Source organism: Passer domesticus, chromosome 6 (genome assembly GCF_036417665.1).
Source record: "Passer domesticus isolate bPasDom1 chromosome 6, bPasDom1.hap1, whole genome shotgun sequence".
Lineage (NCBI taxonomy): Eukaryota > Metazoa > Chordata > Aves > Passeriformes > Passeridae > Passer > Passer domesticus.
Genome location: NC_087479.1, coordinates 13060445 through 13074211, shown reverse-complemented (window position 1 = coordinate 13074211; position 13767 = coordinate 13060445). Strand labels below are relative to the sequence as shown.

The following is a 13767-nucleotide window of genomic DNA, read 5'->3' as shown; positions in this document are numbered from 1 at the left end:
TCTATCTAATGCTGTCAGTCAGGTCCAATTCAAAGTTCTTAAAGTTAACAGGTCTCTTTCCCTTGCCTTCAGTAGGTTTTGGATCAGATCCTGACAATCACAACTCCAAATGGTGTGATATATCTGGAGCTTTTTTTAAGTGCTCCTTGCAATCAGATAAAACTCTTTCCTAAACAGCATCATTCAATATACAGATTGTAGCAGGTAATTGTAATTGTAAATTACTGTAGCAAGCTTAGAATCAACTATTTAAGTACTCACCTGGCAAAACTGCAAAAGCTAACTTTTTTCCTTTTTACTTTTCAGTATGTATTTCATTTTTCATGGCTCCCTAACTCAGATATTGCAGTGGCAATTAGGATTGAATCTTGGCATAGACGCAGCCTCCAAGCAAATATTTGTCATTTAAAAATCATGGTTCAGTTGAGTAAAACTTGGCAAACTGTTCTAAAACTGTATATACAGCAGCTCTATTTGCAAGTATTAATGCACTGGGTATGCACACTGGCAAAACACACTCCCATACATGTGTGTGCTAACATACAAAATACACAAATATAATTTCCCAGCACATATAGGAAATCTTCAGAATATCTAACATTAGACAGATACTAAGCAAGTTGACAGATGATACAAAACTGGGAGGAGTTGTTGTCTCCCTTGGAAATAGGGAGGCCCTGCAGAGAGACAAATTACAGGACTGGGCAATCACCAACCATGTCAAGTTCATCAAGGGAAAGTGATGGTTCTGCACAAGGGATGGGGCAACCCTGGCTGTATGGACAGAGTGGGGAGCGAGGTGCTGGAAAGCAGTGCCATGGAAAAGGACCTGTGGTTCTGGTCGATGGCAAGCTGAACATGAGCCAGCAGTGCCCTGGCAGGCAGGAGGGGCAACTGTGCCCTGGGGGGATCAGGCACAGCATCACCAGCCTGGCAAGGGAGGGGATTGTCCTGCTCTGCTCTGCACTGGGGCAGTCTCACCTTGAGAGCTGAGGGCAGTTTTGGGTGCCACAATATAAGAAAGAGGTACAGCTATTACAAGGCTTCCAAAGGACAGCAATGAAGATAAAGAGCCATGAGGGGAAGCCATGTGAGGAGTGTTTGAGGTCACTTGGTCTGTTCAGCCTGGAGGAGACTGAGGGCAGACCCCACTGCAGTTACAACTTCCTTGTGGGGGGAAGAGGAGGGGCTGGCACTGATCTCTGCTCTGTGGTGACAGTGACAGGACCCAAGGGAATGGCCTGAAGCTGTGTCAGGGGAGGTTTAGGGTGGATACTAGAAAAAGGTTCTTCACCCAGAACATGGCTGGGCTGGAACAGGCTCCCCAGGGCAGTGGTCACAGCCCCAATCCTGACAGAATTCAAGAAGCATTTGGACAATGCTCTTGGGCACATGGTGCAACTCTTGGGGATAGTGCTGTGCAGGGCCAGGAGGTGGACTCAATGGTCCTTGTGCCTCCCTTTCAACTCAGCATTTTCTGTGATTTTGGAAATGCCCTCCATACAAAAGATTACTTAGTATTTTATATTCACTGGCATAATAATCTCTAATCCCTCCAAAAGGAGTCCTAATAACTAATATTCACATAGGCACACATTTTGAAAGCACACACTTCAGAAATATGGAAATAGAAGCATAAAAGGTAAATTTACAATTCCACATATAATAGAAATTGTAGAAAATTAGGCTTTTTGGAAATGTCTCAACAACAAGGGGGGAAAGGGAGGGAAAGATAGAGGTGTTTCAAGATACTTCATAATACCTAACAAATACTTAATTATAATTACCAATTTATAGTTTCATCTTGCCAACTGCAGAAGTACTGAGAAGTCTTCACTGTTAAATTTAATGGGAGTTGAGGCTGGTCATAAGTCTTCTCAAAATTGGACTTCTCAAAATTGGTAGGACTGACCTCTTTGAACACACACTCTTGGTGCTTCATGATCAGCAAATAAGACAATGAAATGGGTGGGAGGAACTCGCAGCCAAGAACTCACTGCCTAAAGCTGAGGAAAGAATTAGGGATGAGAATAATAATGAAAGGAGACATTCATGCCAAACCAAACGCAAGGGGTTTAAAGCCAGCACAGTACCAGAAAGAATGACCTAAAAAGATCACAGGTCTACTCTCTGTCAGTGCAAAGATATTTTATCAGCCTTCTTCTTCAGCAGCTCTAAGTGACTCAATATATTAACTCATATGGCAGACACTATACTACAATAAAATATAACCAGTTGAATTTGTGGCAGATTGGAAACTTTCATTTAAAAAATGTCCATGCTTGTCAATTCAATTAGATGAGAATTTACTGGCAAGACTAGCTAAGTAAGTCTTGCCAAAATACAAGAAAAAAAGCAGACTCATCAGATAATCGTCTGAAGCAGGTACAGCTCACCAGGCTTGGCATTTCCCTCTGCTTTAAAAGTTTCTTTCACTGCATCTGTATGTTAGTACTGTCCCATTCCTGAACTGGCAACATGTTCTGCTATTCCAGGTTGCCTGTTTTGCTGTCTTGCTCCTCTTTCACAGTCTAAATCCGTTCTCTTTTATTCTGATGTGACAGTGGGATACAATGAGGTGTTCATTTTTGCCTGTCATCTAGCTGCCAACCCAACTCTCTGGTGACCAAATCAGAGTATGCTCCAAAACCCAAAACTCACCAATAGTGTAGGAGGACAGACCACTACTATCACTGAAAGTCTTACAGTGAATGGCATTGGGTTAGGATTTTGGTTTGAGTTTCTTTTGGAGACTTTATATACTAATAAAAACTGAGCTGCAATTATGTGATAAACATCTAATTAAAATGTACTATAATTGTTGAAGTATTTTACTGAAGTGATTTTCTTTTTCAAACAACAGGTTTGCCAGATGACAAATGTTGTGGTTTCTCTGCTTTTGCAAAGAGCTCAGAGCTAAGGGCAGAGGGTGGGGTCAGCCCTGGACCTCAACCCCCACCCTAGGAATGGCAGCATTTTCCACTAAGCTCTCATGCTCAAGCCTTAAGTCAGGCTTTCTGTCAAACAGTCAAATCCAAGACAAATAACCCATGTGGGTGTTTTGTGCACAAAGATTACTGAAGTTCATTTTAGCTAGATGGATAAACCTTTAGAAATCTGACTTGTTAGAATTAACTATAATATAGATCAGAGTTAGCTGTTTATTGAAAAGCACTGTGAGAGGAATGTAAATTACCCATAAATCAGAATGACCTAATGGTGAAGTACCAGCAGCTCTTGGTGAATGTGTTGTCACCAATTCTCACAAAAAAAAGCAACCATTTATGTACAATAGATTTTTTTTTCATTACTATGTTCCTGTTCTGTCTTTTAAAGTTTTCTTTATTTTTCCATTTAAAAAGTAGGTACAACTCTATTGAATTTGCAAGGAAAAATTCAAAATTCCTAAACATCTTGTTTTTAAATTTTTTAACATATCTGTATTCCATAAGGCCTGTTTTGGTGGCAGAGCTGAAACTTCCCTGTGGGTGAAAAACCTAAGTGATTCTAAGTCGCACTTTGATTCCAGCTTTATGCACCAGAGGAGGTTTTTTGATTTATTTTATTTTAATATCACAAGGTAAAGCTGTGGTTTAGTAACTGCTCCCATTCTTCCACAGGTTGCCAGTAAAACACAGAACATTCCTGACACATCTTCAGGTAGTCTTTACCTTGGTTTTCAGCCTTTTTTCCATTCCAGCAGGAAAAAATTAAAAATAATTTTTAAAAAGGGGTATATAATTGTTCATAACTGCCCAAAAATTTGAAACCCAGAAAGTGCAATTGACGATGTCACCTTGTATGATAAAGCAGGGGAAGGGAAATGATCTGCAAAACACAGCATCTCTTGCATCAAAGGCATTTCCCCTAAGGTATTAGACAGCACTTAAAAGTTTTGCCTTTCCCAAATGCAGTCAGTATTCTCCACTTCTTTCTCTTGCCTAGAAGAACGGCTCTGTTTTCACTCTGAAAGTCATCTCCTACTTCAGTTAACAACAAAACCAAAAGAAGTTGTACTGTTAAAAGGTACCACAGTCTACAGCCATGATGAAAGTACAGCCTGGAGAGCAACTCTGCCCCGTATTTCCAGTGCACCATGTCACTGCTCGGCCCTGCCTTCCTTCCTGGGATTGCCAGTCCTGTTGTTAGCTGATACATGTTATTTACCACCAGGCAATGTCGTGGGGGGGGACACCCAAGTGAGCTGAGTCGGGATCACAGGCAGATCAATCAGGTTAGCACACAACTCCGCTAAGCTGATGTATCCTGTTACTCAGCATTTAATTTGATCAGACTTTGCCCTGGCTGTGATAACACCAGTATCCTTTTGCTGCCAGGCAGTATCTCTGCACTGCACTCATCAAGCAGGGGACACACACTTCTAGAGCCAGAACAATAGGATTCTGGGATGTAAGCCTGCACAGCCTAAGACTTGGGCTGAAAACCACCTAACTTCACATCATAGCTCAAAGCAACCAGAAGACTGTAAAAAGTTCTGTTTAATGATGACTCAGGCTTCATTTTATCCAACAGTGATGGAAATAAAACCTGGCAAAATTTGGTCTTGATTGATTAATATGGTGTTGACAGCACCCTAATGGGTGTTACAGGAAACTTGACAATTCTTAGTGTTTATGGAGCACCTCTATGGGATTTGCAGAATTATTCATTCTGCACATGTCCTAATTATAGAAATATTCAAGAAATACCTTAACAAAATTAAATAGCACTTTCAGGTAGAACTGGCAAGTTTTTGTATGGTAAATGCAGTCATAATCTATCCTATTGGTCAAAATACATTAAAATTGCACAGATAAAATAATGGAAATAGAAAAATCTATGAAACAGCAGCTTTCTCAATAAACACCGCTCATTATCTGTTCAGAATAAGCCCTGGATCTTACAGGAAAACAAAAAGGCAATTGCATAATGAATATTAATATAAACCATATTCATAAGTGGGTTAAAATTAAAGCTGAACAGTCAACTTTAATTCTGAAAATGCCTAAATCTGATTGGTTTACTTTTCAGTAATTAAATAATGCTATAATAATAGTAACAATACTAAATGAATATTGGTTTAATTTTATTTATTGTAGCACTATCTAGAGGTTACTTTCTTTGCAGCAGTGACCATCTCCTGCTCCTAGAATTGCTACAGCAACCATTAGGTCCTGTAAAGTAAATATTTCCAAATAATCAACCGTAACTATATCAAGATACACATCACATGCTGAAAAACAGAGAGGAATTTGGCATGTGTTTCCCTTGCCCAGCCATGAATAACAACCAGTGCAGCACATGGCTGATGTCACCCTAAGTGCTGTCCCTGTCCCCTCACCATCAAGGTGGCTTTCAGCCCTCTATGGTTGCTAATAGGTCCGTTTCACAACTTTTTCTTCAAAAGCTCCTTTCTGTTACACTCCTGGCATCTGTTTCTTCCCCCATAGATGCTGCTTAACCTGGTGCATAACACTGTTTTATAGAGAATCCAAGGCCAGATCCAGCAGCCCCTGAAGTCTTAATAGAGTTCAGTAGGGCTAAACAAGCCAAAGTAAAGGATATAAGGAAGACAGACAGGTCATACTGACAGGTTTTTCTAGCGACTGTCAGAAGTGCATCAAGAAGCACAGAGACAGAAGGACCAGGGCTATCAGTTGTGTAAATCTGTGTGCCTGTTTGCTGTTTGCATCACAGCAAGCAGCAGGTTGTTACAGCCTCTGTGGTTTCTCTCCTCTGTGCCATCACTAACCACATTATTCCCTTCTTGCTCTCAGAGAGAAACCTTACTTCATCCCAATGTATCTCTGGAGGAAGATCTTGCCAAACTTCCCCATGGCATTACTGGACAGTGGATCAGGCTCTCACACAGATGAGAAGCAGCTGAGTCAGGTGATTTTTACATGCAAACTTTGACCCATTTCTGTATAACTTGAGACTTTCTTCCCAAATATCCACGTAAATTGCTTTTGGGTCATGCTGCAGGTCTCCTAGCACTGATGGCTACACAGTGGGAAATGAACCTTTATTTTTGGATTTGACATCTGATCCAGTCATTTTGCTGTACAACATCTCTTTGTTTATGGTTGTAAAGCTGGAATTGCTACCTCATTTTAAGGCTCGTCACCCGAAGCGGTACAAGATTTAGGGTATGGGCAAGTCAACCACAAGTAGCTGGGGCACAGCCCTCAGCTCAGACTTGATAACTGAGTGTATACATGCTTCTAGACTGTTGCAAAGAAGAAATGAAACTGGTTGCCTGAAAGCAAATTCACGGTGTATTTAAGCCACTTCCTGGGTAACTTGAGCATATTTGGTTTTCACATGCATCAGACCTACACAGGCTCAGCAGAGAGGTGGTGAGTTTAAGGGACTACCTTTGTCAATCGATGCAAATGCGAGATGTTTGGGACAGGTTTGTGTTTAAAAAACTTGTGTGATGAGCCTCAGTCCATTACTGATGTTACCAGGCACCAAACTGATAAACATTATAAGGTCTATAATACATTAGTATTCTGGTGTTGTGGATATAATTGTAACAAATTCTTTTTTTACTTGGGAGGGTTATTCATTAAGGTCTGAAAAACACTTGGAGGTCCCTGTAAGAAAGGAGTTAAAGAAATGCAAAAGTGTTGCTTTAGCATTGTGTTATTTATCAGCTGTCTGGTTAGCATTTGTGCTCAGTCCGCAGGTTTCACATGTAAATCAAATGCAATGACTCCATGACAACTCACAAGATTTACACAGATGGGACCTGACCAGCCCTCTCTGAAGTCACCGGAGGTGGTCTGGGTTCCCTAATGATTGCAAGTAAGACACACAAACATAAATATAATTTACTTTTATAAAACTTTTAATTAGGTTAATAAAATCTCTCAGCATAAAAGCCTATAGCTCATAAAAACTCAGACCCTGTGCATAGCAGAGCTGATGTGGGTCAGGAAAATAGCCACAAAGAATTGCATTACCGTGCTAATACAATAGGGAAGTCTCCTGCCTCTCTTTTGAATAACCTCTTATGCAAATTTTGAGTGTTGACCATGACACCAGACCTTCATAGGGCACCGAGCTGTGTTTCTCTGTGCTTACAATATATTTGATTTCAATGCAAAACTGCAAGCTCATCAAAACTACACCTTTCTACCAGCATTCAATTATTTAAATACAGAATATGTACAATGTGGGGGTTTGCCTCTGAGTCTTGTATAAAGTACTTCAGTCAAGCTTACAAATAATATAATATGAAAAGGACAAAAATCTAAGTGTAGGGAAATTTAATCCCATCCCTTGGGACCCTTTTTTTACCTGTTTCCGCCTCTCCTCACCCTTGACCAGTTGTTAAAAATACTGATTCTAAAATGCATTTAAGCATGCAACATAAACACACACACGCACTTACACAGGCAGACAGACAGACACACACACACACACACATATATATATACACAAATATAGTCTCTATAATAATGAATCTGTACTATTCTTGAATTCAAAGACAGGTTTATTTGTAATTTGGGTCATTAGCTGCCCACTTGCTAAATTTTTTGACCACATGCTAAAGATTTAAACTATGCAATGTTTCATTATTTTGTCCAATTACAATGTTTTTGCTTGCACATGCACATAAAGATGGACTATTTAGAAATATACAGGTATTTAATATACAGGTTATTCATTAAATACCATCCACAAAATCAAAGAATAATATATATATAAGAATATTCCATATAAAATACACAAAAATGCTGTTAACAAAGCATTTTGTTGTTTTATGTGCCATATTCCAGGCTCAGTTCTTAGAAATCACAATGCCAAGGAAATGATAAAACACAGGAGATTGGTTTCAATCACTTTCCCTTCCAATAGACAAAAGTTAATTTGTCTTGTACAATGGGACTTGTGCTAAACATATGGAACAATTTTACACTTCTTAGGGAGTAAAGAATTATTCATATGTGTGTCTAGGAAAATCCCCCAAAATATAATATTTACAGAAGATATGCATCCAGTTTATGTTCAAAAGTATGATATATTGAAAATAAGAGCAAATTTAATTCTTAGAATGTGTATATGCTCTCATACCCATGCATCTTTTTTTTCCTCTTCAAAATCTAAAAAATTACCAACTTTGTAGTTTCACCTCAGCACCATTAGCAGCATCTCTCTCTGTGCTGTCCCAAACAGAATGGTTCTGAAAGATTAGCAGGAGTTGCCATCCCAGCTGTGATTGCACTGCACTCCTGATTGCCACAGCCCAGCATTTCCAGGACAGGGATCCCTCTGACACCCACTGGCTGGAGGGTGTGGAGGTTTGCCATGAATCACCAAAGGCAGAATATGACCAGATCTGCATGTCCACACAGACTGCAGCTTAGGGGGATGTTTAATGGGTTCAGTGTATTCCTCCTCCTGGCTAAAACACTCCCTGCTTCAACAGGAACGAGGCACGTCCTCCGAGGAGTGGGGATCCACATCCTATGGGACGGGGGTTTTGCACTTCCACTAGTCATCCCTGGGGCCTTATTCCCCTCTGCTCCCAGTGCCCAGCCACATCCAGGACCCCTGTTTCTCCTTCCCTCTCGTCCCAAGGAGGAGCACTGTGCAGGACCCAGAGCCAGCCCTCTTTGAAGAAACCTCACTACCTACATTGAGCTGGATGCTGCTCCCTTCAGACCTGTCTAAGAGCTGGTTGAGCCAGAGGGAAAATCTACCCCAAATTCAGTGGATTTTAGTTTGGATTCCAGACCCCAGACAAGTTTTGCTTCAGAGGAGCCTGGAGTCTAGGATATAAATCTATGTATTTGTTGCAGACCTAACTGTAATTTGATTCCAGTAGTCATGAATAGGACATGAGAAATGTGGAAATATGTGTATATGTGCCCTGCTCAAACAGTGGGTGCCATTAGAAAGCATAATAGTGTTCCGGGCTATTGATTTTACCACAATATTTCCTTGCTTGGTCTGTTTTCCATATTTGCACCATGCCATGGTAAATGTTGTTTTTAACAGAGCTCACTGCAGTCTTTTTTGAGAAACTGTGAACAATGTGGAGTTCTCTCAGTGCTGAGTTGTAAGCTGGGCTGTCCGATGTTCTATTTGAAAAAAACAAGCAGAAAGAGCTAAAAGGAACATAAGGCTGAATTGAGATAAAATGTATATATACTGAGAATACTAAACAGCAAGGCCCCATGAAGTAGTTTAGATACTAATGATATTAAATAGGGGATTATATTCATAGGTAGAGTTCAGGTTTTTATAATGTTTATCTGGAACAGAAATAGACATCCAGACCTAATTTCTCTTCCTAAACAAATGCAGCTTAAGTCATAAGATGTGCTCTTTTTTATGCCACTTTTCAATTATTCAGTTATTTTGCTAAGAGATTCACTTCTTCTACTCTAGGCTAGTAAGGGAAAACAAGAGTGATGGAGAGTAAGGGCAAGAGAAAAGGAATTCATGTAAGCCAACAAGCTGAATATGCTTATAAATTACAACCAACATAATTAAATGTAGATCAGCTGTCATAATAAAGTCCAATTTTCATTTAAATGAAATTTGTATAATATTTGTCCTTCAGACCAAAATTAAGTTTAAAACCAACTGATCTTTGCTGATATGAATTGACCCATCTCCCTTTTTCTGCATCTGAGTTCTTAATTACAACTTACAACAGCTATGTTTTACCAAATACTTACAGCACGGGATGAAAAGCAGGCAAATAAAATATCAGTGAAACTTAACTAAAGCAGATGTATTTAGTGATTTCTTCTCATCCTGAATGGGTTCATTAAATGTTCTGTGGGGTCTGTCATATGTTTGGCACTAATTTGTATTTCTTTTGACTTGAAGATGGAATAAAGTGTACTTGCAGTAAATGAACAGATGACATGCAGCTAAACCACACTTCAGACATGTTGGATTAGACTTCAAAATTGGATGAAATAAGGCCTTAAAAAGTAAGCTACAAGGACAAGGGTAAAGTCACTTTAGGAATACTCACCTGGAGTAAGATATGACATGTTGTGGCAAAATGCAAACAATATATACAAAAAAGTGTTATCTACAAGGCACATAGGTAATATATACAAGCAAAAATGGAGTATTGTGTCCAGTTGTCCCCTCAGCTTGAAAAAGATGAAAAGTCATTGAGGAGACTGTGGGACAGGGCAGTACAAAACAGTGGAGAGTCAGAGAAGGACATTACAAAGCAGAATGGAATCACTTGTTTGCCACCTGTTTGCTACAAGGCAAAAAAATATTGAGCCGGAAAAAATTAACTGTAAATTTGGTTATCTAAAGAGATGGTTGGAAATTCCAATCCACGTCCAGTTTAGGTACAGTTCATTCTGTCCTGGGAGACAAAGAGAGATCTGAGCTTTTTAGTTCTCTTTCCAACTTATTTCATAGAATTGTACATTGAAATTCTATTACAGTTATGATAGAAAGAGCTTAAATGAGAACATTCACCCATCTGAAATCATATTCACAGGAATCCCTTGATGGAATAATTTTCATGGATATCCTGACAAATAAGACCCTGTGTCTTTCCTGAGAAGAAATATTCCTGTTGGGTTCCCAGGAAAACAAGGAACTGGACTATTCAAAAGCCAATACAACTGGAAAAGGAAAAGTCAGACTTGTTGGAGAAAATTAGCTGCAGGCATACATTTTCACTAAGGCTGCAGAGAGTCGTCTCTGAGAAATTTATCATTCTAAATTACCTTGGGATCTACATAGGAAATAAATCTTCACAGATATCCACTTGGAACAGGAAAGAAAAAAAATTAAAATAAAGTTAGCTGTCCTGTTCCAGGATGTATTTTAGCATTTTTTGTTGTATAGACTTTAATAAAGATTTTGCTTGCAATGGGTAGTGGATGATGGCAGATATTTTTATAGTTTGTTACTGGGGGTTTTATTGTACTTTGGTTTTTGTGGTTTTGGTATTTTTTTCCAAATGGGGTCAGCCAAAATCTCAATATTTTTACCTGAAATTCAAGGATTTGCAAATATTGAACCATAAATGTAAAAATATTTTAAGTTTTCAGATGTTAGATTTTTTTTTATTCTACAATGAAATTATCTACAAAAATCTGTCCTTAACTTTCCCAGTTGAAAACATCTGCCCAAATTAAGTGTATTTAGTATGATTCCAGGGTACAATACTTTTAATTCATTGCAGCAGCCTGATTTCTTGACACTTAGAAGTTACAGGTATTGATTATTCACTGGGCTTAATTATGTCAACAGTCACTAATCCTTCACAGAGTGCGCAAAAATAAGCATAAAAATTATCTACAAATAATGAATTATAAATTCACGAATAATTTTAATTGGATTTCAAAAGGTACCAAGAAATTAACCAAAACCTGCTTGATTTCTGCCTTGTGTAACCTGGGGAAAGAGACCAGATGCCATTGAGGATTTGCCATCTCCTCCACTTTGGTATGTGTCACAAAGTTAATGGCTGTTTGGACTACCAGACACATAATGGGCTCCTCAGTTTTCTTGTAGCTGGAAAGTTATTGTTTAAATATAAAAGGAGACTAGTTCTCACTTCAGCAAGTTCCCAGAGCTAAACAGAAGTTCTCTATTGGCAAACACTGCTGATTTGGAAGAAGGGTATATTCTGGTTGAAGAAATTCTAGAATAGGGAAATAAAAATTATCTAAGAACCAGAAAGAACTTCTAAAAGCAAAATCCTGGCAATGTCCACTGATACTAAAATCAGAGGGCAGCCCAACATACAAGCTTGGTATTGCTCAGGGATTTAAGGCTGGTGAAAGAACAGAGGGGGAATACTCTGCAGAGATCAACCACTGCCCTCACAAAGAATGTTTAGAGGGAACAGCTAGCTCTATATCATCATATCATATCATATCAATCATATCATATCATGTATATATTCAATATTCTATATTGAATATATAGATTCTTAGGAAGAAGAAGAAAAAATGTAGTATAAAGAAAGAGAAGTGAAAGATAAGAACATTTTATGATAAAAATAGAATTGGAAAAGAAAATGTGAAGGAGAAGAATTTCAGAATGTTTTTATGAGCACAGAAATAAAATCACAGATCTGTACTTGATATTATGGTAATGTCTAAATCATGTCAGGAGATGTCTACTAGTGATCAACTACTGTATTGAGGTAAATTTTGAATTTATTTGGAATCTGTTGCAAATGCCAGCATGTTCCACCTTCTTGGAACCATGGTGACATAAAATATTGCAGAATATATGAATTTAAAATCTCCCCCTGTTCACTTCCAGCTGCAGTTCAATCTGACATTCAAGACATGCTTCAAAAGGGACCTCACCAAATGAGATGCCACTTTCTTTTCTGTATAATGCTTGGTGAATAGATCCTTACTTGAAAACTCTTGATCTCAGTTCACAAGAATACTTTCTGAGGGACCTATGGCAGGTCATTCTGAAGGCCAGTTCTCAAGTTTCAGGTCCTGGTTCTTCCACAATTCAGGTCAGTTCAGAATTATTTTTTTTCAGCTTCTTTCTTGTCTTTTAAGATTACCTCCTCTTTCTGGACAAATGAATTATTAGAATGTCTGTGAGGTCCTTAATGCTCAAGAACTTGAGAATGGTTCACTTGAGAGAAATATCAAAATCTCCCAACTGAGTTTGAAATTCAAAGATGTAAGGCTTAGAAAAGTGTTCTAATTATGGTGAAATTTCTAACACTTGATCAGTATATCTGAGTTAGAACAACTTTTTTTAATCTCATAAAAAATTAAACTTCCTTACTCCATGGACAGTTTATGGTAAATAATGTTTTTCAAGGTTAGCAAAAAGCTTCTATTTAACTGCTACAGCAACAGTGTCTCTATAAGTCAGTCCAATAAGCAATTACAAATTTTCTGTGTCTGTAGGTTTGGTGGAGAAATGTCCATTAACTGTCACCAAACATTGCTAAAATGCAAGTCCACTGCTATCCAATGCTAACATCCAATTGTAGAAATGTATTTCATACAGGAAAATCAGAATCAACTTACATGAATGTTTGAAGCAAAAGTCATGCCTAATCCACTGTAGTGAAATGAATATCAGAGTCAGTGGGTTCCAAAGAGAAGAAAGAAAAAAGTAGCTATAAACTCCACAGAAAGTGGAAATGCAGGCATTGTTACACAGACCTCTAATCTCTTGTGCAGCGCTATATGTGGAGAGGAAAAAATGCCTTCCTGACCTCTCCAAGTGATCAATTTATACTCTGAAGACTGAGAGCTGATGTGTATCTATTCCAAATTAAGTGGAATTGAAAGAACCATGAGGCTAAAACATAAAGAAATAACACTGTAGAAAGCAGAAAGTACCTTATTCATCCGTACAAGAAGGGATGCCATTTGCTAGCAAAGGAGATATCTTCCTTTTAAAAATATGCCTGTGTCGATTTTAATATCAAAAGTACCTCAGAACTCTCAGTGAAAATAATCTCTGCAGGTACTGGTCCAAAGCCTACAGAGATCAGCAGGAATAACTCCCTCCAGTGCAGAGGACTCTGGATCAGGCCCTTTCTCTATAACAAAGGTTCCCTCCATTGGCAGCATTGTCCCCTTCTCCTACCCCCTTAGACTACACTCAAGTTCTGTTTTGAATCTCACAGAAAAACAACACAGATTAACCTAAGTGGGAGTGCCCTTTCAGATGGGGAAAGATATGGAAAATCACACCAGCTTTATTCAATGTTAAGATAAGGTGTTATGTGACCTACAATCCAATGCACTATATGTAATCATCATGTGGTACAATTTT

General features: G+C 38.6%; 1 long non-coding RNA gene across 1 annotated transcript in view; it reads left to right on the top strand.

The window, feature by feature from the left end:
* LOC135302663 (uncharacterized) overlaps nt 1-13767 on the top strand; it is a 118364-nt gene that overhangs the window by 91591 nt on the left and 13006 nt on the right. The window contains exon 3 of the long non-coding RNA XR_010364238.1: nt 5778-5892. This is a non-coding gene — a long non-coding RNA (uncharacterized LOC135302663). The remainder of the gene's footprint in view (nt 1-5777; nt 5893-13767) is intronic.